Source organism: Oryctolagus cuniculus, chromosome 12 (genome assembly GCF_964237555.1).
Source record: "Oryctolagus cuniculus chromosome 12, mOryCun1.1, whole genome shotgun sequence".
NCBI lineage: Eukaryota > Metazoa > Chordata > Mammalia > Lagomorpha > Leporidae > Oryctolagus > Oryctolagus cuniculus.
In genome coordinates this window covers 107,808,329-107,830,481 of record NC_091443.1, presented here as the reverse complement: position 1 = coordinate 107,830,481, position 22,153 = coordinate 107,808,329, and the positions used below count along the sequence as shown (strand labels likewise).

Genomic DNA, 22,153 nt, shown 5'->3' with positions numbered 1-22,153 from the left:
AAAACTGATTTTTCTCTACTGTTAAAGTATGGAAGGCTTTCCTCCTAATAGAATTTGTAACGAAGCTTATATTTAGGAGAAGCATACATAACTGAAATTTATTAACTGGAATGTGATGAGGAGGGCCTGAAATATAAATGAAGGGTATATTGAACATGAAACAAGCAGGCAAAAGGGTTTATCTCTATTAAATCTGAAGTTACTGTAAGGGACAAGTCACGTCATATTGCCATAAATTGATATATTTATCAAGCACCTACTGTGAAGCTTCTGCTAATAGATGCTTCTCCTGCATTACCTTTAATCTTTACGTAGCAACGCTGTACATTGATTCCAGTTGTATGAATGAGGGCATGGAGGCTCAGAGAGATCAAGTCACCCAGGGATTGTCTGATCCTGCTGGTGTTCTTCATGAGATGAGAGCTTGTACTAAAATAGCCATTTTATTATTTATTTTTACTTTGTTATCTTGTCTTTTCATTTGAGGGGCAGACGGAGAGGTCCCCTCCACTGGTTCACTCTGAATGCCAACAGCAGCCAGGCCTGGGCTGGACCAAAGCTGGGAGCTGCGCACTCAGTCTAGGTCTCCCGGGAAAGTGCAGGGCCCACTTGCCTGAGCCATCACTGCTGCCTTCCCAGGGCCCACGTTAGCCGGAAGCTGGAATCAGGAGCTGGAGGTGGGTATTGAACCCAGGCACTCATGTATGGGACGCAGGCCTCCTAGCCAGCACCTTAACCGCCACGCCAAATACTCCGAAAGAGACATTTTAAAACATTCGTTCTGTTGAATACCTTTAGTATACCTGAACAAGTTAAATTGTGCCATCTTAATCCTTGTATTTGTTAACTTTTTATTCACTCTTTATTCATGTTTATTAAGCAAGTAGTATATTCCTAACACTTAAGAATTAGGAGCGCTAAAACCCAATATGAAAACCAAGTTGTCCAAACTAAACATTTATGAACTAACTATTGCAGCCTTGTAGGCACATAGTTTAAGAGGAGAATCAAGCCGGCGCCGTGGCTCACTAGGCTAATCCTCCGCCTGCGGCGCCGGCACACTGGGTTCTAGTCCCGGTCCGGGCACTGGATTCTGTCCTGGTTTCCCTTCTTCCAGGCCAGCTCTCTGCTGTGGCCAGGGAGTGCAGTGGAGGATGGCCCAAGTGCTTGGGCCCTGCACCCACATGGGAGACCAGGAGAAGCACCTGGCTCCTGCCATCGGATCAGCGTGGTGTGCTGGCTCTTTGCCATTCCTTTCCTAATTGCTCCCCTTCTGTTGAGATGGGGAAGTGCATGCGGAAGCGAAAAGACACAATCCAGTTGGCAGCCGGGACTCAGCCATAAGGGCGAACCAGGAAAGAGGAGTTCCAGTCTGGTTGAAACGTGCTGACAGAGAAGAATGTGTGTGCAATGGGAACCCAGAAGAAGCAGTTAGCGTAAGAGCTCCTGAAGCGGGAAGGATGTTACAGATAAGCGGTCGTTTGTCCAAGGCAAGGAAAGCCAATTTGTCCGGATCCATCTGATTAACCCAGTGTTTGTCAGTTGCTTATGCTGCTCTTGTCTTTGTGATCTACTGAGACTCTAAATTTAGACGCTTTGTTCTGAAAAACCCCAAATCTGTAACAATGCCAACATCAGAAGTTACAGAAGTTTGGATTGCTGGTGCCTGTTTAAGATAATTTGCCGGTCATCGTGCGCAGTGCCTTCCTTGTGCCCTCGGACAAGCTCTGGCTCAAGGCTGCTGTGGAGTGTGCAGGATCATTGCCTGTGCAGCAGCCTGGAGCGTGGCTCGGCGTGGTTTCTGAAGCACACGCAGAAAGGCTACCAGTGGGTTAGTAAGCAAAAGTAATTGATGTCTGTGTTTGTTATTTTTCTTCAATGGCTTTGGAAGAGAAATGATTGAAGAAATATGAAATAACAAAAATGTCTAAGATGGAATGCGTAAAATAATTTATTTAGGTAAAGCATGTAGACGCGCTGCTTCAGAATGCTCCACTTTCTACAGTGGAACCACTTAATTTCTGAAGATGTTTCTGTACATGCCATTCTCTTAATGTGCAATGTGGTGTGAAGATGGCAGATTTAATAAGAAGGCTTATCCTGTGAGGTAATGGCGGTGGTAGAGCTTGTAAGTCAGATTTATTCATCCATTCTTCCTTTAACTGGCCTTTTAACTGAAGTGAAATTGATGGGAAAAGCATGAAGTTATGAAGAGTTCGGAATTAGGATGCCTTTGGTTGTCTGTGATTATCATAATGTATTTCAACCTTGAAACTGAGCCCTGATGACAGAGGAAAGCAGCTGAGACATAAGAAAATGCCAGGGAGACAAAGTAACCTTCAACTGGTCTATAAAAGGAATGATTAAGCAGTTCAACATGTAAATGCCAAACTCTGCCACACAGCCATTTCCTGGGATTTTCAGTGATTCTAACTGTGCTTTCTCTGGAACCAGAAGTGGCCTTCAATTCTGAATGGCACAGGAAAGTGTTCTTCAGCCTTGCCTAGATCTACTATCAGCCTTCTAGTTTCCTTATTTAGGAAATAGAATATTTGCAGATAAACTAAATAATTGCTGAACACGCAAAGGACGTAAGAACAAAAGGACGAAGGATATCCTCAGATTTCCCATAGTTAAGTCCAAGGGCCGTTTTAGACTTGAAGTGAGGTCTCACTGATTGCTTCTCTTACTCTTTTAAACTCTTCCTATTATTCCTCCACCACCACCTCCCTTAAAATACAGAAACATTCGCGGTCAAAGAGAGAACTGTCTAAGCAAAAATGTATAGCTTAACTGCCGTTGCAAGGGGAGTAAAGTGGGTGGGGCCATGTCTATGAATTTTTGCTGAAAATAACAACCTGGAAAGTATAGAAAATGAGGGCTTTAGAATAGGTTGTTCTTAAGTTCCTCTCTCGCTCAAAAATTCTTGCCAAGGCCCTACTGCACCTGTGTCCTTCCAATTCTCTGTTTTATTCCACCCCATCTACCCATCCGATTAACTTCTAGAAACTTGTGTGCTAGTTTTTTCTTCCTTTGTCCTGGTCAGACAGTCAGCAGCTCCTCGTTCCGTATCTGGTATAGTCCGTCTACTCCTGACTGCCTTCCTATCTCCCTCTGTGGATCTTCCTCTCTGCCAGTTTTGTTTCAGTTTTGATTCTGCTCTGTGCACTCTTTCCATGTCCCTGATAAAATGTGGTCGTAAGACTTAATTGCTCTGGAGTTTAGTTTATTTACCCTTATGTGAAGGAGAATGGGTTTAATTTTTCTTGTGTTTGTTTAGTAATTTCCAGTTTACATATATCATCATTTTTTTCTTTTTACCCTTTATAGTAGTTGTCGCTCCCCCTCTTCGCGGAGGAACGACACAGGACCCTGCGTTGTTCTTTTGTCTGCTCGGCCCTCCCCGGGTTTGCTGCTGGTTCTTCCCGAGTTGGCTACCGTCCCTTCACCTCCGTGGAAGGGCGGTTCCCCCTGCCACTTTCCCCACTTCCGCGGGGGAGCGGCACACCGCCGGCCGGCTCTCTCGGGGGCTGCTCAGGTGTTCCTTCAGATAGATGTTCCTGGTGCATGTTGTCTCTCTCCTCCTTTATAGTCCTCTTCCACCAATCCCAACTCTGCTACCCACACGCCGAGTACGCTGCTCTCCTCCAATCAGGAGCAGGATCAGCTCCTGCAGGTTATAGGTCGAACTGGAGGCAGCTGTGTAAAAGTTGTTTCCTCCTCTCCCAGCGCCAGAATATGACTTAATTCCAGTAACTTAGTCTAGTCCGAGTTGCTCCCCACAGTAGTGAGTTTAGGAATGATACAGAGAAGAAAAGTCCAAGTAGATTAAGTGATTTAATCTCAGAAGGTACCATTTACAGTAACACCCCCACAAGGAAATATTAGGTGACAGTCCAAGACAGTATCACAGAATGCATAAGTGGAAAACTACAAAGCGCTGGTTGAAAAAGTCGAGATCTAAATAAACAAACATTCTGTGTTCGTGGGTTAGAAGACTCAATATTGACGTGATGTCCATTCTCTTCACCTTGGTCTATGGATTCAATAAACTCCCAATCAAAATAGTACTTGATTTCAAAGCTTACTAGAGGTCACAGTAATCAAGATAGTGTGGGGTTTTTAAGGGAACACAATAGACAGTGCAAAGTAAGTCTCCACAGTCAGCTGACAGTTAATGAAAGAGCAGATGGAGAAAGGATAGTCTTTTTCAAGACAATTGGACATCCAGATGGAAAACAGTGAACCTCGTCACAGACCTTACAGTTTATGCAGTAATCCACTCAAACTGGATGGGGGCCTACATGTGAGGTGCAGAGCTCTACAGCTTATTGAATAAAACAGGAGGAAGTCTGTAAGGTCTTGGGTTTGTTGGTGAATTTTAAAATACAGTCATCCGTAGAATGAGCCATGCAAGAAAAGAGTTGGTGAGGTGGGGCAGAGTTAAAATCAAAAACTTCTGCTCTGTGACAGACAGTTTTAAGAGAATGGAAAGACAAGCCAGAGACAGGAAATATTTGCAAAACACATATCTGGAAAAGGACTTGAATCCAAAATATACAAAGAAGTCTTAAAACTCAGCAATGAGAGAAAACAAGTTAATTTAAAAGTGGGCAAAAGATCTGAAGAAACACCTCATCAAAGGAGATAGACTCATGCTGAGTAAGCATATACTGAGACTCAGAAAGTTTGTGGAAAATGGAATTAAAAGATGGGTTTATTTTGGTGCACACATTTTTGAAATCCATGATAGTTTTTCAGAATATACATTTTTCACGATGTTTTTGAAGGCCTTTTATAATTAAAAATCATAAGTTCATAGTGATATAATAAATTAATGGTATGATGAAAAGGAATGAGAGAACTGAAAAATCACCATTTGAGAACCTTTGAAATGTAATCAGTGTATTAGTAGGTGCTAAAACTCATAGGCACAGATTTGATGAGGAATGAACTACTTACATAGTGGCATATTACCTCCCACAGAGTATCCACGAAGTCTGAAGGGAAAAGGTGATTTTTCAGATAGGTATCTGGCAGGTACCCCCTCAGTCAGGTGATGAAAGTCACTTTAATACAGCCACGCATTGTCTGATAGGTGCTGTGAGGGACATAGCCTCTGACACTTCTGCCAGAAAATGTGTAACTGAAACTTAACAAAAGAATTAAACTTGTCTTTCTGCAGGATACCTAGCCTGTAACCTTCAAACTTCAAAAGATGGTCAGAGGTCAGGGAAAAGCTTTAGAACTGTTCCAAATTTTAAGAGACCAGGAAACATGCAGAGAAACGGTGTCCTTCGTGATGCTACTGGGATAAATGGTTGAGACTTGAGTGGGGCATGTACATATGACAGTGACTTATTGTTGCTAGTCTGATAGTTGTTTTAATTTGACAGGCAAAGTTAGACTGCGAGAGAGAGAGAGACAGAGAGAAACGTCTTCCTTCCATTGGTTCACTCCCCAAATGGCCACTACGGCCGGTGCGCTGCCAATCCAAAGCCAGGAGCCAGGTGCTTCCTTCTGGTCTCCCATGTGGGTGCAGGGCCCAAGCACTTAGGCCATCCTCCACTGCCCTCCCCGGGCCACAGCAGAGAGCTGGCCTGGAAGAGGAGCAACCGGGACTAGAACCCAGAGCCCATATGGGATGCCGGAGCTGCAGGTGGAGGATTAACCTAGTGAGCCACGGAGCCGGCCCCTGTTAATTTGATAGTTGTATCATGACTACTTGGTAGAATGTCTTCCTTGGAAGAATTATGGACCTAAATTTTTAGGGCTGATGGGACATAAGAGAGTTCATGGAAGGGATTATTACAAGGAAAAAAAATCATAGAAATAACCTTAGAAACTTTATATGGATGACTTTTAGTAGTTCATTGCTTTTTGTTGGCCTGTCACATTGCCAGGAGTGGAAATACAAGGTTAGCTGGGGCAGGGAGAAGAGGAGGAGGAGGAGGAGTGATACCTAGCGCTGCCTTTCACCCTCCTCTTCTGCCTAGTACTGCCTGGAGCGGTGAACAGGGAGCTCCCGTGGAGCCCCGCCCACTCTAAGGAGACTGGCAGGAGGCATGGTTTCTTGGAAGTGTGGAAGGAACTTGGTTTTGTGTGTTGTTAGGAAGAGAAGCTGCCAGTGATTGAGCAAACAATGGAATTCTTAGACAGGATTCAGAGTAAGTCCAAGGATCTTGTTCTGTCCTAATCTGTGATCCCTGAGGGCTCAGCACATGCGGGCACATGATGCAGTTTGAATTAAATGTTCAGGAAGGATAATTTTGAAAAGAGCATTGAATCCATTATATCCTATCCAGCAGTCAGAGTTTAGGTAAGAAATGTGATAAGGGACAGTCATTGGGGCTCCTCATAGTTCCTTCATAGGAATTAAATATACAAAGGAAGCTTTCAGACTTTCTTCATTAATAGTAAATGCAGGGGCTGGCGCTGTGGCACAGCGGGTTAACCACCCTGGCCTGAAGCACCAGTATCCCATATGGGCACTGGTTCCAGTCCTGGCTACTCCACTTCCGATCCAGCTCTCTGCTATGGCCTGGGAAAGCAGTAGAAGATGGCCCAAGTCTTTGGGTCCCTGCACCCACGTGGGAGACCCAGAAGAAGCTCCTGGCTCCTGGCTTCGGATCAGCACAGCTCCAGCTGTTGCGGCCAGTTAAGGAGTGAATTGGGAGATGGAAGACCTCTCTCTCTCTCTGCCTCTCCTCTATCTGAGTAACTCTGACTTTCAAATAAATAAATAAAAATCTTAAAAAAATAGTAAATGGAGTCAGAGGCAGGTTGTTTTTTGTGACTTGACCTAAAATACTTGACTTTTTTTTTATTTGAGAAAAACTGCTGAAAATGACTCTCCTAATTGCTACTAAACCAAGACTATGTCTTGGCTTCATTTTAGTTTTTTTTCAGCTGAAATAAAAGATAAATAGATTCTGACAAACAACAACAGTACCTTGTTAAACTGTCTTTAAATAGCTGAGGTTTCTTCCTTTAAAAGTTGAAAACATAACAATGAAAATAAGAATTACCTCTTTGGAAACCATATGATCAGCAGTATGTTAAGATTTTAAGATATGTTCTTTGGATGACTGAATAATTAATTAAAGAGCCTGGAACATGGTAGATTCAATAAATATTTGTCATGGAATAAATGTTGAATAGTCTGAAAAATTGGCATTAATTTCTGATTGAGAGACAAGTAAATTTCATACCCATATTATTCAATTCCCACTTCCTACTCAGGGGACAATTTGGGATGTGATATAAATGGAATGTACTCACATTATTCTTGAATTCACATAGTGGGGAGGGACTTTATCTACTTCCTACCTCCCTCCTTTCCCTTCCTTCCTTCCTTCCTTCCTTCCTTCCTTCCTTCCTTCCTTCCTTCCTTTCTTTTCTTTTCTTTTCTTTTCTTTTCTTTTCTTTTCTTTTCTTTTCTTTTCTTTTCTTTTCTTTCTTTCTTTCTTCCTTTCTTCCTTTCTTCCTTTCTTCCTTTCTTCCTTTCTTCCTTTCTTCCTTCCTTCCTTCCTTCCTTCCTTCCTTCCTTCCTTCCTTCCTTCCTTCCTTCCTTCCTTCCTTCCTTCCTTCCTTCCTTCCTTCCTTCCTTCCTTCCTTCCTTCCTTCCTTCCTTTCTTTCTTTCTTTCTTTCTTTCTTTCTTTCTTTCTGTATTTATTTGAGACTTAGAGTTACAGAGAGAAGAGGGAGAGACAGAGAGGTCTTCCATGCGTTGGTTCACTCCCCAAATAGCTGCAGCAGCCAGAGCTGGGCCGATCCGGAGCCAGGAACCTCTCCCAGGTCTCCCACGTGGGTGCAGGGGCAGGAGCACTCGGGCCACCTTCCACTGCTTTCCCAGGCCACAGCAGAGAGCTGGAGTGGAAGTGCAGCGATGGGACATGAACCGGTGCCCCTTTGAGATGCCGGCACCGCAGGCAGAGGCATGACTATGCCACAGTGCTGGCCCCAGGAACCTAATCTTTAAACAAGAATGTCAATTTCATTTTTCTTTGCCACAATTAAAAAAAATACTGTAGCATAGTCAGGCATACAGATTACTGCCATTTTAAAAGATTCCTTTAAAATCTGTTGCCACTTAAAGACTCACTGGCTCTGCTGTGCTCTGAGTGGCTGGTTTCGAAGCAGGGAGTGATTGACCCAGTGTTGCCCAGTCTGCTTATTTTTTTTTTTTTTATTAGTTCATCAGAGAAATCCTTTCCAGCTCATAGAAATATTTTTTGTTGTTTTTTACATTGTTGGATTCCTCATGGCTGCCAGGGAAATGGAAAATTCTGCCTATTTATAGCAGAATTCCTCCCCTGCTTCCAATTTCCTTTTTATTCAAGCTCTCCTCCCCAACCCACCCCACGCCAGTACATGAAAAGAGCATATACAGTCTTGGAGCCGCTCCGCCGGCTGCCTCTCCGGTGCACAGATACCTCGGTCACAGAAAATGGCAGTTGTTTCAAGCAGTGTGGTACTACAGCCGAGCAGCTCTGTGCAGTGTGGAAGGGAGGTGCTTGTGTTCCCAGGGGAGACTCCTTCACTTAAGGGGTCTGTCACTGAGGTGCCCGAGGAGGACGAAGCCAGTCCTGCTCTGCCATCAGCCCGGCCGCCTGGTTCACATGTTCTGTAAGTGTCCAAGTGTGTGATTCTGGTGAACAGAATTTTTGTGCAAAACCCCAGGGAAATCTGCAGTGCATCACAAATACTGTCTGAGTAAAGGCATAGATGAAAAACAGGAACATCCTTTCATCATTGGATATTTCTCAGTACACCAGCAGCTATAGCATTTTTTTTTTAAATAACTGGGCTGAAGAGCCACTTTTTCTATAATAATGTAAATTCAATCTACTTGTTTTCCTTTTAATAATTATTACCTGGGCCGGCGCCGCGGCTCACTAGGCTAATCCTCTGCCTTGCAGCGCCGGCACACTGGGTTCTAGTCCCGGTCGGGGCGCCGGATTCTGTCCCGGTTGTCCCTCTTCCAGGCCAGCTCTCTGCTGTGGCCAGGGAGTGCAGTGGAGGATGGCCCCAGTGCTTGGGCCCTGCACCCCATGGGAGACCAGGATAAGTACCTGGCTCCTGGCTTCGGATCAGCACGGTGCGCCGGCCGCGGCAGCCATTGGAGGGTGAACCAACGGCAAAAGGAAGACCTTTCTCTCTGTCTCTCTCTCTCACTGTCCACTCTGCCTGTCAAAAAATAATAATTATTACCTGGAACTTAACACAGAAAAAGTAGAAATTTTTGATGTAACTTTTATTAATGGAATTGTTTATGATATCCAATAATATTTATCAGGTTAAAACTTAAAATGTAAGCCATGAATTTTTAGAAGCCAATGAATTTTGTAGTTTAAAAAGCAGTGTTGAGGCCAGCATTGTGGCTCAGTGGGTTAATCTGCTGCTTGCAGTGCTGATAAGCCATAGCCAAGCGCTTGTTCCTCTGTTTCTGATCCAGCTTCCTGCTAAGGAGCCTAGGAAGGCAGCCGATGAAAGTTTAAGTGCGTGGGCCCTGCCACCCACACAGAAGACCTGGATTGGAGTTCTTGGTTCCTGACTTGAGCCTGGCCCCGCTGTAGCTGTTGCATCCATTTGGAAAGTGAGCCACCAAGTGAAAGATCTCTTTCTTTCCATCTCTTCTCCTCTCTGTCTCACTCTGCCATTCAAAAAATAAGTAAAGGACCCACGTTGTGGTGTAGCAGGTAAAGCCACTGCCTATGGCACCTGCATCCCATATGGGTGCCTTTTCAAGTCCTGGCTGCTCCACTTCCAATCCAGCTCCCTGCTAATATGCCTGGGAGAGCAGCAGCAGATGACCCAAGTCCTAGGGTCCTGGACCCATGTGGGAGACTGAAAGAAGCTCCTGGCTCCTGGCTTTGGACGGGACCGGCTCCAGCCAATGCAGCCATTTGGGGTGTGAATGAGCAGATGGAAGATCTCTCTCTCTCCCTCCCTCCCTCCCTCTTTCTGTCTCTCACTGTAAACTTTGCCTTTCAAATAAATCTTTTAAAAAAGAAAAGAAGAGCAGTATCTTTGGGATTTGGGGATTAAAACCTAATAGGTTTCTCTTTTTTCTTATCCTACCCTCAGATGTCACGTGGCTACAGGTTTTAGAGTTGAAGAAATAGCACACTGGGCTGAGGGAATCCCCTGTGAGCAGTGTTTTCACCTGCTTGACCAGGCTATTGACAGGATGATGAAAGTCCTCCTGGAGGACGAGCTGTTGTCAGCGGCAGTGACACGTGTTTAGGGAAGAGGCGGCCACAGGGGTTGGTAGCACTTACTTTGGTGTACCGCTAACACAAGTTTCTAAGAAGGTGCGATTTTTCTGTTCTGCCTGGAGTGAGTTGGAAATTGGAATATTTTGCTTTCCTTACTACTAGAAGTAGTGGAAATGTGGGCTGTAAGTAGCTGCGGGGACACACGTGCTCTTTCTGTTAGAATGGTGGTGGGACTTTCTCATCGCGCCCAGCAGGCCAGCTGCTCGCGGAAGCATTTCACATTCTGCACATATCCTGAGACCTAATTTTAGCAAATACAAATCTTCTAAACTCTTCCAAATTCACTTTGAAACCCTAACAGGGAATGGCAGTAGAGTGTAGTCTGGACCTCTCAGATCTGCATTTTTTACAGCTGATTACTTCTGATTAAATCCGATTTGGGTCCACTTTAGAATACCTGGAATTTTGATCTTTGATGTCATAATATGACAGTGATTGATCTCCTGGGACATTCTCTATGCTGCAATTCATGATACTTTGGGCCGAAGTTTAAATTCTGTGTGTGTGTGTGTGTGTGTGTATGTGTGTATGTGTGTCTGTCTGTCTTGTCTCGTCTCCATCCTTCCTTCCCTGTATTCCTTCCTTCTTTAAAATATTTTCATTCTATATTTTTTTTTCAGTTTTAAAAATAAAAAAATGGGTCCCTTTGAACATGAGGCCTCCCAAGTGCTATCACAGTTAATGGCACCGTGTGGCAGGGTAAATGTGCACTCTGCCATTTCAGAGATCTCGCCCGTGTGCCGCAGAAAGCACGGCAGGGTCAGCTCCTCCTAAGTCCTCGGTGGCCCTTGTACTTCTCATTCACGCTAACTTGCTTCTCTCTCCTCTCCTCAAACCTTTTTTAGCTTTGAATGAGAGAAAACACATGTTTTAAACAGCATTGAACCTTACACTTCATATTCTTCCTTTTCTAACTGCAAAATTAAATATTTAAAATTCCTCCTTATGGTAAATATCACAACTTTTAATTTTGCAAACACTGGCACATTGACAGTTTATTGCTTATTCCTAGACTCCCAGAGTTTCTTTGTAGGAGAAATATTAACTGTTGAAGCTTTAGTGGATAGAGCTGCGTATGCAGATAAGCAGACTAGCCTGCTCTTTCTCCCTCTGTTAAAAAACAAAAATCTATGTAATTGGAGCTGGGTAGATAGAACCATAAAACAGAAGCTCATTCTTAACATTCTAACATTTTGGCTTGGTGCTTAGATAGAGGTTCCTCCTACAGATGCTAGTATAAGTCTGCTCCACTCTTGAATTTTTCTGTTCCATTTGTGACCTCAGGATGCTTTAAGCCATGCCATGCGGGCATTTATCAGCCCACAGTTTTGAAGCAGTGTTATGGACTAAGATGAGTCAGTTTCCAGCAGTAAATAATTCCATGGTAAGCTACATGGAGGGTAGTTTCTGCTTACAGGAGTCAGAATATGGTGGGTCTATGATAATAAGGTTAAGGTAGTTGAATGTTTGAGTTAACTAAGCCAAGGTGACTGTTCTTCTAGAATGCCTCTGTGCAAGGTCTTCAAATCGTTCATGGAAAGTGAATCTTATGAAAATATGTGCATATGTTTCAATTTTTTTGCATGAAAATACTTATCTTTTAATTCTGTCTCCCGTGCACTCTTTGAAATACCCTTGTATTGTTTCTAAATCCAGTGAAAGTGAAGTTTGTTATCATGCAGTTATCACGAGAATTTTCTATAGATCTCATTGATTGATAACTGTCATTTTTCTCTTAGTTTTGGCTACCGTTTTATATTGTACATACTATGCTTAGAAATACTATGCTTAGAAATATACCACCTAATGGCCGGCGCTGCGACTCACTTGACTAATCCTCCGCCTTGCGGCGCCAGCACACCGGGTTCTAGTCCTGGTCGGGGCTCTGGTTCTGTCCTGGTTGCTCCTCTTCCAGGCCAGCTCTCTGCTGTGGCCTGGGAGTGCAGTGGAGGATGGCCCAAGTGCTTGGGCCCTGCACCCGCATGGGAGACCAGGAGAGGCACCTGGCTCCTGGCTTTGGATCAGCTCAGTGGGCCAGCCATAGCAGCCATTTAGGAAGTGAACCAATGGAAGGAAGACCTTTCTCTCTGTCTCTCTCTCTCTCTCTCACTGTCTAACTGCCTGTCCAAAAAAAAAAAAAAAAAAAAAAAAAAAAAAAAAAAAGAAAAGAAAAGAAATATACCACTTAATAAAAACTTGGAAAATAGGCCATTGAGTTTATCATTTATAGAAATAGTGCTGACTACCAAGGTGGCCCGTGCATTTGAGCCATGCTGTCTCCCAGAAGGTACTGTTTATAAACTCAACCAAGGTTACTAAAGGAAAACTAATATTCAGAGCTTCCACTGTTTTATTTTTCACTGGATTTACTTAGAAGTACTTTAGGATCTCGACCTACTTCAGTACTTTCCATTCATTGATAGTAATTGTTAATTGATGATTGGAATTTGATGTCAGCTATTCTCTATTAACTCATTTGTTTTGATGGTCATGTCCTCGTTTTCCAACTTGTATATATCACATAATTGCAAGTAGACACATAATTTTTATTTTATAAAGCATTTTTTCCTTGACAAGGTGTAAATATAAGTTATGATTAGCTTAGTTTCCTATAGCAATGGAAGGACAACGGCAAGGCCAACAACTCACCTAAGCTTGAGCCAATGTCCAGCATTCATTGCCGTTATTGATGGCATTTAATTGTTAGGTCACACTGTTGTGTGCCAGACGCTCTAGGCAAGTTCCGTGAGAATTCCAAGTTGCCTCTCAAGACATAGAAGAACCTTTGTGTTTAAAATGCATGTGTTTTTGCATTTTATGTATTTCAGAGTACATTTATGTTGTTTTATTTTCTTTATCCCCAGAACAACCCTGGCAAGAGATGAGCATTACCTTTCAGCTCAGCTGAAGTTCAGCAGGAATGAGCATTTTGTGTAGGCAAAAATTCAGGTCTCCTGATTCCTTGTCAATACTCTTACAAAGTCCTTCCATGTGCTGGTACTGCATTGGTTGCTAAAGCACAAAACCAGTTTCTGCCCTCACGGAGATGAGGCCGTCAAACACTGACCCAGCAGATGTGGACAGCGTGGCACGAGCCAAGCTCGCCGAGGGCACTGGGGAAGGGCTTTTGTTTTTCTTGTTGATGGAGTGAATGTGTGACTGATGCTGTCCTTTTTCCTGCCAAGACCACAGGGGTAATGCCTGCATCCACGACATGCAGTGTTGAAGCCACAAGTCACACCTGATGAGCATAAAGATAGGAAGAGCCTTGAACTTGATGTCTTGTCGCTCCCCCTCTTCGCGGAGGAACGACACAGGACCCTGCGCTGTTCTTTGGTCTGCTCGGCCCTCCCCGGGTTTGCTGCTGGTTCTTCCCGGGTTGGCTGCCGATCCTTCCACCTCCGTGGAAGGGCGGTTCCCCCTAGCCACTTTCCCCACTTCCGCGGGGGAGCGGCACACCGCCGGCCGGCTCTCTCGGGGGCTGCTCAGGTGTTCCTTCAGATGTTCCTCTTAGATGTTCCTGGTGCATGTTGTCTCTCTCCTCCTTTATAGTCCTCTTCCACCAATCCCAACTCTGCTACCCACACGCCGAGTACGCTGCTCTCCTCCAATCAGGAGCAGGTCCTACAGTTTATTGGTTGAACTGGAGGCAGCTGTAGAAGCTGTTACTCCCTTCTCAGCGCCATATTGTGGGAGAGCAGATGCATAGAATAAGTCTTAATTCCAGTAACAGTCTAGTCCGAGTTGCTCCCCACAATGTCTGTCTTGTGCCTTTATACTAATCTTAGACCACACAGCTCCGGGCCTCTTGGGTGAGCAGAAAAGTAATGTTCCATTTAATTCATGTGTAAATTAGATTTTTAGTTATTATAGATCTGTATTCTCCCTCTCGCTCTCTCTCTTCTATACTTCTAGTAGAAACTTAGCATACTACACTAGAGTGGGCAGTGATACCGTGAATTCACACAGCCATGCCCATGAACACTATTTGTACATTCTTGTACTTTCTTAGTAATCATAACTGAATTTAAGAGATTTTGTAATGGAATAGTGTGACAAGACTTTGGAAGCAGGAAAGTGGAGTAGCCAACTCAGCTGTCAGGACAGGCTTCGCAAGGAGATAACCCCGGTGGAGACTTTAAGGGCAAGCAGAGAATGGAAGTGAAGAACATTCCTAGTAGGAGGAGGGCTAAGATATATAAAGGGCCTTTAAAAGTCATGGGGTATCCAAGGAATGGGGACAGATTGCTGTGACTGGAGTAGACTTGTCAGGGATGATTGTCGGCAGATGAGTCGAAAAACATGGTTTGGTGCCAGATCATCCCTGGACATATGTACCATACCAAGAAATTTGACGCCTAGCAAATAGGAACCAGGAAGTGAGGAGTATGGTTAGGTTTGGGTTTTAAAAAGAAAGCACTGGGGCTGGTGCTGTAGCATAGTGGGTGGGTAAAAGATGCTGCCTGTAGTGCTGGCATCCCATATGGGTGCCGGTTTGAGACCCAGCTGCTCCACATCCAATCCAGCTCTCTGCCAATGGCCTGGAAAGGTAGGGGAAGATGGCCTAAGTGCTGAGACCCCTGCGGCCAGGTGGGAGACCCAGGGAAAGCTCCTGTCTCCTGGCTTCGGCCTGGCCCAGCCCTGGCTGTTGCAGCCATTTGGACAGTGAACCAGTGGATGGAAGATTCTCTGTCTCTCTCTTGCTCTCTCTCTGCCTCTGTGTGTGCATGTGTGTGTGTTTAACTCTGCCTTTCAAATACATACATAAATAAATGTTAAGAAAAGCGAGCACTGACAGTAATGTAGCCTGTGAGTTGAGTGTGAGGGAGAGAGGGCAGTCAGGAAGCTATGCTCCTGGCCCACGTGCCAGAAGGGCATTTGGTGACACTGCAGGGGCTTGGGTGGGGGAGAGAGCTCACAGAGATATTTCAGGGGAGGAATCAGTGTGACGTGGTGTCTGGCTGGGATGTGGAGAAGGGAAGCGGGGTCCCAGGATGGGTATCGCCGAAGCTGGGTGTGAGGTCGGTAAGGACGGTGAGCTTGGTCTTCCCAGTCTGAAGTGCTGACAGGACATTCGGGTGGTGGGATCCAGCAAGTGAAGTGGAAATGCCCTGGACAGTGCCGCTGCTCGTTTTTCCCCGTGCGATGGGTCACGTGTCAAGTGTTCATGTACACATGCGGTGGGCCTGCCGCGCCTGTGGGTTCCACGGCAGAGGGTTGAGAGTATCCAGGGAACAAAAAGAGTCTGTATTGAGCACATACACACTTTCTCCCTTTTCCTTTTTCCCTAAGCCATGTGGCATAACAGCATTTACATTCGTGCTGCATAGGTATCATGAGTAATCGAGACATGATGGACAGCACGTAGGAGGACAGGTTATATGCAAAGACTGCTCCAGTGTCTTGAAGGCACATGCTCGTCTCGGCATCTGGGGGATCCTGGGCCACCAGCCCACGGGGACTGAGGGATGACTGCGCACACCACAGTCGATCCTCACTGTTCACGGATTCCATATTTGTAGACTCGCCCACTTGCTAAAGTTTATTGGTGACCCCAAATCCGCACTTGCCGTGTTTTCACAGTTGGTTGCGGACTTTGCGTGTTCATAGTTTCAGAAAATTTGAGTTGCTCAGTGTGCAAATTCTCAAAGTAAAACAAGGTGACAAACTACTTCACGACACGATTTTCACACTTTCTCTGCTATTTTTGGTGATTTTGTTGATTGACACGATACCCAAGTGTTGCACTGAAGTGGGATGTAGTGATCCTAAGCCCAAAAGCATCAGGTGTTCAGCCTGGCAGTTAAGGCACTGCCCCACGCTGGACTTCCTGGGCTCAGTTCCTGGCTCCGAATCCTGAGTCCAGCCTTCTGCTAATGCAGATCCTGGGAGGTAGTAATGATGGCTCAAGGAAAATGTGGTTCCTGCCACTCATGTGAAAGACTTTAAATGCATTCCCAGCAGCTATCTCTGGTCCCGGCCTATCCCCAGCCATTACGGGCATCTAGGAGTAAACCAGTGACTGGGATCTCTCAATTAATTAATTTTTAAACAAAAGAAAATACTGTCATATACATTAAGGAGGAAATACTTGTATTTGCTTTGCTTAGTCATGAATTTTTCTGTTGGCTGTGAGTTTTATGTTAATAAATCAACAATATATAATTAATAAGGTATTTTTAAACAGAATCTAAAACAAGGTTATGTACCGATCACACGATGAAAGTGTTGTATCCAGAAGCTTGTGGGAACCTAACCCTCTATGTCCCGTTTCTCCAGAAATAATGATTCAGTATTCGCTAATTCAGCGTCTATGACACTATAATAGAACCATAAATAACAAGAATCAGTTGTGTGTGGGGGCGGGGACTATAAAATTGTTATCTTGGGGCTGGTGCTGTGGTGCAGCGGGTTAACGCCCTGGCCTGAAGCACCGGTGTCCCATATGAGTGCTGATTCTAGTGCCAGCTGCTCCTCTTCCGATCCAGCTCTCTGCTGTGGCCTGGGAAAGCAGCAGAGGATGGCCCAAGTCCTTGGGCCCTGTACCCATGTGGGAGACCCAGAGGAAGCTCCTGGCCCCTGGCTTCAGGTCGGCGCAGCTCTGTCTGTTGCGGCCATCTGGGGAGTGAACCAGAGGATGGAAGACCTCTCTCTCTGCCTCTCCTCTCTCTTGTGTAACTCTGACTTTCAAATAAATAAGTCTTTAAAAAAAATCCATTATCTTGGGGTGGGCATATGCCACAATGGATTAAGCTACTTTTGGAATGCCCGCATCCATCCCAGTATGGGAATGCCTGGGCTCAAGTCCAACACCATTTCTGATCCAGCATCCTGCTGACATACCTGGGAGGCAGCAAATGATGGCCCAAGAATTTGGGTTCTTGCCAATCATGTGTGACTTCCTGGCCTCTGGCTTTGTCCTAGCCCAGCCCCAGCTGTCATAGGTATTTGGGGAGGAACCAATGAATGAAAGATCTCTTTATCTCTCTCTGTTTCTCTTTCATCCTCCCTTTCTCTCTGAAACTTTTTAAATAATAATAAATAAATATTTTTCAAATAATCTTTTCAGAAAACAACAAAAAAAAACTTTTAGAAATAATCCTTCCATTTGTACACTGCAGACATTAGCCCTAATTTATACTTGAGAATGTGACCATAAGAAATATGTAACCTTCTTAGTGACAAATGAATGCATACCAGAGGCAAAGAGTGCACTAATTTAGCTCAGGTGGGCAGTTCCACAGTCCCTAGGCCAGAACGTGTTCCTGAACTGGAATACTGGGGAAGCACAGGTGACAGTGACAGAATCTAAACGATCATCTCCCGCCCACGTGGGCCTACGTGGCTGTCAGCGTCTTTGGTGGGCTGTCAGTTCCTTTTATGCCTGATGTTATCCTCTGTAGCAAGCTTGCAACATTATCAGTCCCTCTTCTCTGCAAAATTTATTTTATAATGGTGTTTATGTGTGAGGAGATTTCATAATTGAAGACTAGCATGTGTGCATCCGTATCTGTCAGTTTGCTTGAATACCACAGCTCAAAAGGATTTTTTAACCTTTCATTCATGAATGTTGGTTCATATCAGTAGGGGAGTTTTAAAATGACAGGTATTGTGTGAGAGTGAGAATCGCCCGTACCTTCTGACACACTGTCAATGCTATGTTGAAATTTAACACTCAGCCTTGTATCTCACTTTTTACTGTCTGTAAGCCTGAAATCGAGGAATTGGCATTTACAGAGTCAAGGACAACAGGACCTAGGACCCCATGCAGGGACTTGTACATCCGAAGTGGTTCTGTGCCGGTTAGCATGCGTGTTTTCTGATCACCCTTCTCCTTGGTATAGAGATGTACTCGGGGTATTTTACAGATGCCCAGTTAAATAAGTCATACAGACCTTCGTTTGGAGTTGCTTCAGTTTCCGATGGCTGGTTTACTGGCCAGTGAATGCTTCTGACTTAATCCCCCTCTGACTGATCTTTGGCCTTTTAACTAAGGAATTAGAGTAAATGTTTTCTGTCTTTACTAAAAAAGTAGATTTTGGATCATTAGGAGTGGTTATGGTATAACTCAGTGGGCTAATCAGGTACTTGGGATACCTGTATCTCTTGTCAGAGGGCCTACTGTGGAGTCCTGCCTCTGTTTCTACTCCAGCTTCCTGCTAATGCCCGGAAGGCAGCAGGTGATGGCTCAAGCCCTTGGGTCCCTGCCACCCACACTGGAGATCCAGGTGGAGTTCCTGACTCCTGGCTTTGGCCTGTCCTAGCCCCACCTGTTGTGGGAATTGGGGCAATAAACCAGTGGATGGAAGATCTGTCTGTTTCTCATGTCTGCCTTTCAAATAAATAAAAATAAACTTTTTATTTTAAAATGGTGATTATGAATGCATTTTCCCCCTCTCCTTATTTTTGGTAGATGACCTTAATCTTCAATTTTCATATGAAAATACCTCACTGATCTGTTCTTCTGCACTATGACCAGTAGATTGAAGTTTAAAGATTGGTACTTTAAAAAAAAAAAAGAATTATTTATTTATTTATTTGAAAGGCAGAGATCTGGGGGGCAGGAGGAGACAGTGAAATCTTCCATCTGCTGGTTCACTCCTCAAATTGCCACAACAGTCAGGGCTGGGCCAGGTCAAAGCCAGGAGCCAGGAGCTTCATCCAGGTCTCCCACATGTGTGGCAAGAGCCCAAAAATTTGGGCCATCTTCTGCTGTTCTCCCAGGTGTACTAGCAGGGAGCTGGATCAGAAGTGGAGCAGCCAGAACTCAATCCATTGCCCATATGGGATGCTGGCACTGCAGGTGGCAGCCTAACCTGCCATGCCATGGTACTGGCACCAAGATTGGTACTTTTTAATTATTGCAATGAGAAAGCAAAATATGGATAGTTGAAGTCCACTGTGAGTTGAACATTAAGCTTACTGTATTTTTATTTTTCCCTGTTGATTTGGAGCAACGTACTATCCTAATATTATGTCGTGCGATGGCTAGCTCTTGCTGTAAGAGAGATAGCCTGTTACCTCTTTCCAACTTCGTAAACTGTATATAATTTGAGAATTGAATGGAGCTCTTCAGTAAGTGCTAGGTAAGGATACCTTCTTCAAACTGTAAGAATGCAGGAGAGCGATAAAAGATGAAAACGTCTTTCTCAACTAATGCAGCTCTAATGGAAGTGCAGGGCTGTATCTAAACGGCAGTGATGCCATACGGTTTCAGAGGAAACAGTCGTCAGTCTTGGGTGGGGTATTGGTTGTGGCATCCAAGCCTCTCTGTAAGGATGGCTGCGTTTGTGAGTCTGCGTTGGCTGTTACTATCCCTCCAGTCCTTGCCATACACATCGCTTCAGCCTCCTCTCAGTGCGCTCTCTTCCACTTCTGTTTTATTCCCTCACTTTTATTTCCTGTCTTCAATAATCTGTGACGGATCGCATGTTGAATCCCTGGGCCAAGTCTCTTTCTTCAAAGAAGGGCACTGAGACCCGTCTAGTTCCCTTCTCCCTGGCTTTGGTTGGATGAGTTAGACGGTGCCGTGCCATCAGTTTGCTTCGTTTCATTTTTGTTCCGTTTAACAGGTGTCTCCTGAGTGCTTGTTGCGATTATGATGTGTGAGCTTGGTGGCACAGGGGTGTGTGCTGTGGTCAGGGTTCCCAGAAAAGGTGGGCCGGTACCCGAAACTTGAAGAGCAAGTGAGTTTCTCATGCATGGTACGAGGATAGACTGGCAAAAAGAGCAGCGTGAGAATACACGAGATTGACAGTTCCATATGGTGTGGTGTGAGAAAATGAAGCTGAAGCAGTGGACATGAGCCAGGTCACTGAGGAATTCATGCATCAAACTTGGACTTTATTCTGTGACAGGTTACCATTGAGGGGCCAGACATACGATAGGGCTTGGTGTCTAATCATGTTGGGAGCAGTATGGTAAATACATTTGAAGTAGGATAAAAGGATGGTGAGGGTGAGTGAGGTTACTACTCTGGTCCTGTTAGGAGGCAAAGCCTGGGCTTTAAATCTTTTTTTTTTTTTTTTTTTTTTTTGACAGGCAGAGTGGACAGTGAAAGAGAGAGAGACAGAGAGAAAGGTCTTCCTTTGCTGTGGGTTCACCCTCCAGTGGCACTGCGCTGATCCGAAGGCAGGAGCCAGGTACTTATCCTGGTCTCCCATGGGGTGCAGGGCCCAAGGACTTGGGCTATCCTCCCCTGCACTCCCTGGCCACAGCAGAGAGCTGGCCTGGAAGAGGGGCAACCGGGACAGAATCCGGAGCTCCGACCGGGACTAGAACCCGGTGTGCCAGCACCGCAAGGCGGAGGATTAGCCTAGTGAGCCGCGGCGCCGGCCAAGCCTGGGCTTTGATACTGCCTCTAGGTTTGGAGTTGACGATGGAGACTTGGGAAGTGTTTCGAGAAGCCAGACTTGCAGGTGGTTGGTGAAATGTGAGGCTACTGCCAAGCTCTTGGCTGGAGTGCTGGGGGCTGTGGTGCCACTCACTGCTGAAGAACAGGTTTTAGGAAGACATGGCCAGCTGAGCTGCGAACGTGCTGAGTTTGCCACTTACTTTGCTCAGCTGGAAAACATTTTGTTCTCTTTGAGACTTTTGATATTTTATCTAATTCCATCACTTGACAAGAACTAATTTTTAGTTCATGGCATTTCACGAGCACCTACTGTGTTATAGGCACTGTATTATCTTCTTTTATTCCTAAAATAATCCTACAAGGGTAGGTGTTATCATGTCTATTTTTGTATTTGAAGAACCTGAGGATAAGAAAGTGACTTGATCAACTTTTTCACATATTTGTGTAATTCCAGGGTTTATTCATTTAGCCACTGATGATCTAGTACATATTTATAACCAAAAAAAACTATTTTAAAGTCTCTTATTCTGGTTCTGTTGTACAAATTAGTCTAACGCAAAGGTGCTGACTTGCTCTAAATTCCGCATCGTCAGTCTCACTTGGCTTAGCGTGGGGTTGGACACTGCCCTGTTCCTGAGCACAGTGAGGACCTACTTCTTTCCATCTCTCTGAGTCACTACTTACTCATTTTTTCTTTCCCTTTTTCTTTGTGTGTGTGCGTATGCATGCATGCTGAAAACTGGGGTACAATATTTCTCCATTTTTCTATTATCACTTTGTATTACTTGATTCCTAAACTGCTATTGTTCTAAAATCCTGTAAGCCCACTCAGTTTGAAGAACTCAAGGAGTCAGCCACCTGCAGCACCGGCATACCATAGGTGCTGGTTCGAGTCCTAGCTGCTCCACTTCCAATCTAGCTCCCTGCTAATGTGGCTGGGAAAGCAGTGGAAGATGGCCCAAGTATTTGGGCCCCTGCACTCACGTGGGAGACCCAGAAGAAGCTCCTGGCTTCAACCTGGCCCAGCCCTTGTCCTTGCAGTCATTTGAGGAATGAATCAGCAGATAGAAGCTGTCTCTCTCTCTCTCTCTCTCCCCCCCCTCTCCTTCTCCTCTCCCTCTCTTTATAACTCTGACTTTCAAATAAATAAAATATCTTCCCCCCCCCCCCCGAAAGAAACCTTTTTATTTAAGGAGTACAAACTTAATGCACTTCATAAGTACAATTTTAGGAATGCAGTGATTTTTCCCACCATACTCACCCTCCCATGCACTCTCACTCCTGCTCCTCCTCCCTCTCAATTTAAATATCTTTAAAAAAAAAAAAAAAAAACTCGGGGTGGGAGCTGTGGAGCTGTGGTGTATCTGGTAAAGATGGGCGCCGGTTCGAGTCCCGGTTGCTCCACTTCTGATCCTGTGGCGTGATTTGCTGTGGCCTGAGAGCAGTGGAAGCTGGCCCAAGTCCTTGGGCCCCTGCACCTGCTTGGGAGACCCAGGAAGAAGCTCCTGGCTCCTGGCT

The 22,153-nt window shown here is 44.9% G+C and overlaps 1 protein-coding gene across 13 annotated transcripts in view; it reads left to right on the top strand.

Annotated features, from left to right (window-relative positions):
* Nucleotides 1-22,153, top strand: part of PEAK1 (pseudopodium enriched atypical kinase 1) — a 344,458-nt gene that overhangs the window by 135,578 nt on the left and 186,727 nt on the right. For 2 of the 13 annotated variants that reach the window (XM_051834584.2, XM_051834582.2), the window contains exon 4: nucleotides 493-677. The exons of 9 other annotated variants lie outside the window; for them this stretch is intronic. The gene's annotated coding sequence lies outside the window, so the exon portion shown is untranslated. Of the gene's footprint in view, nucleotides 1-486; nucleotides 678-22,153 lie in introns of all 13 variants that reach the window. 2 more of the 13 variants (XM_070054636.1, XM_051834583.2) reach the window with 1 other exon arrangement.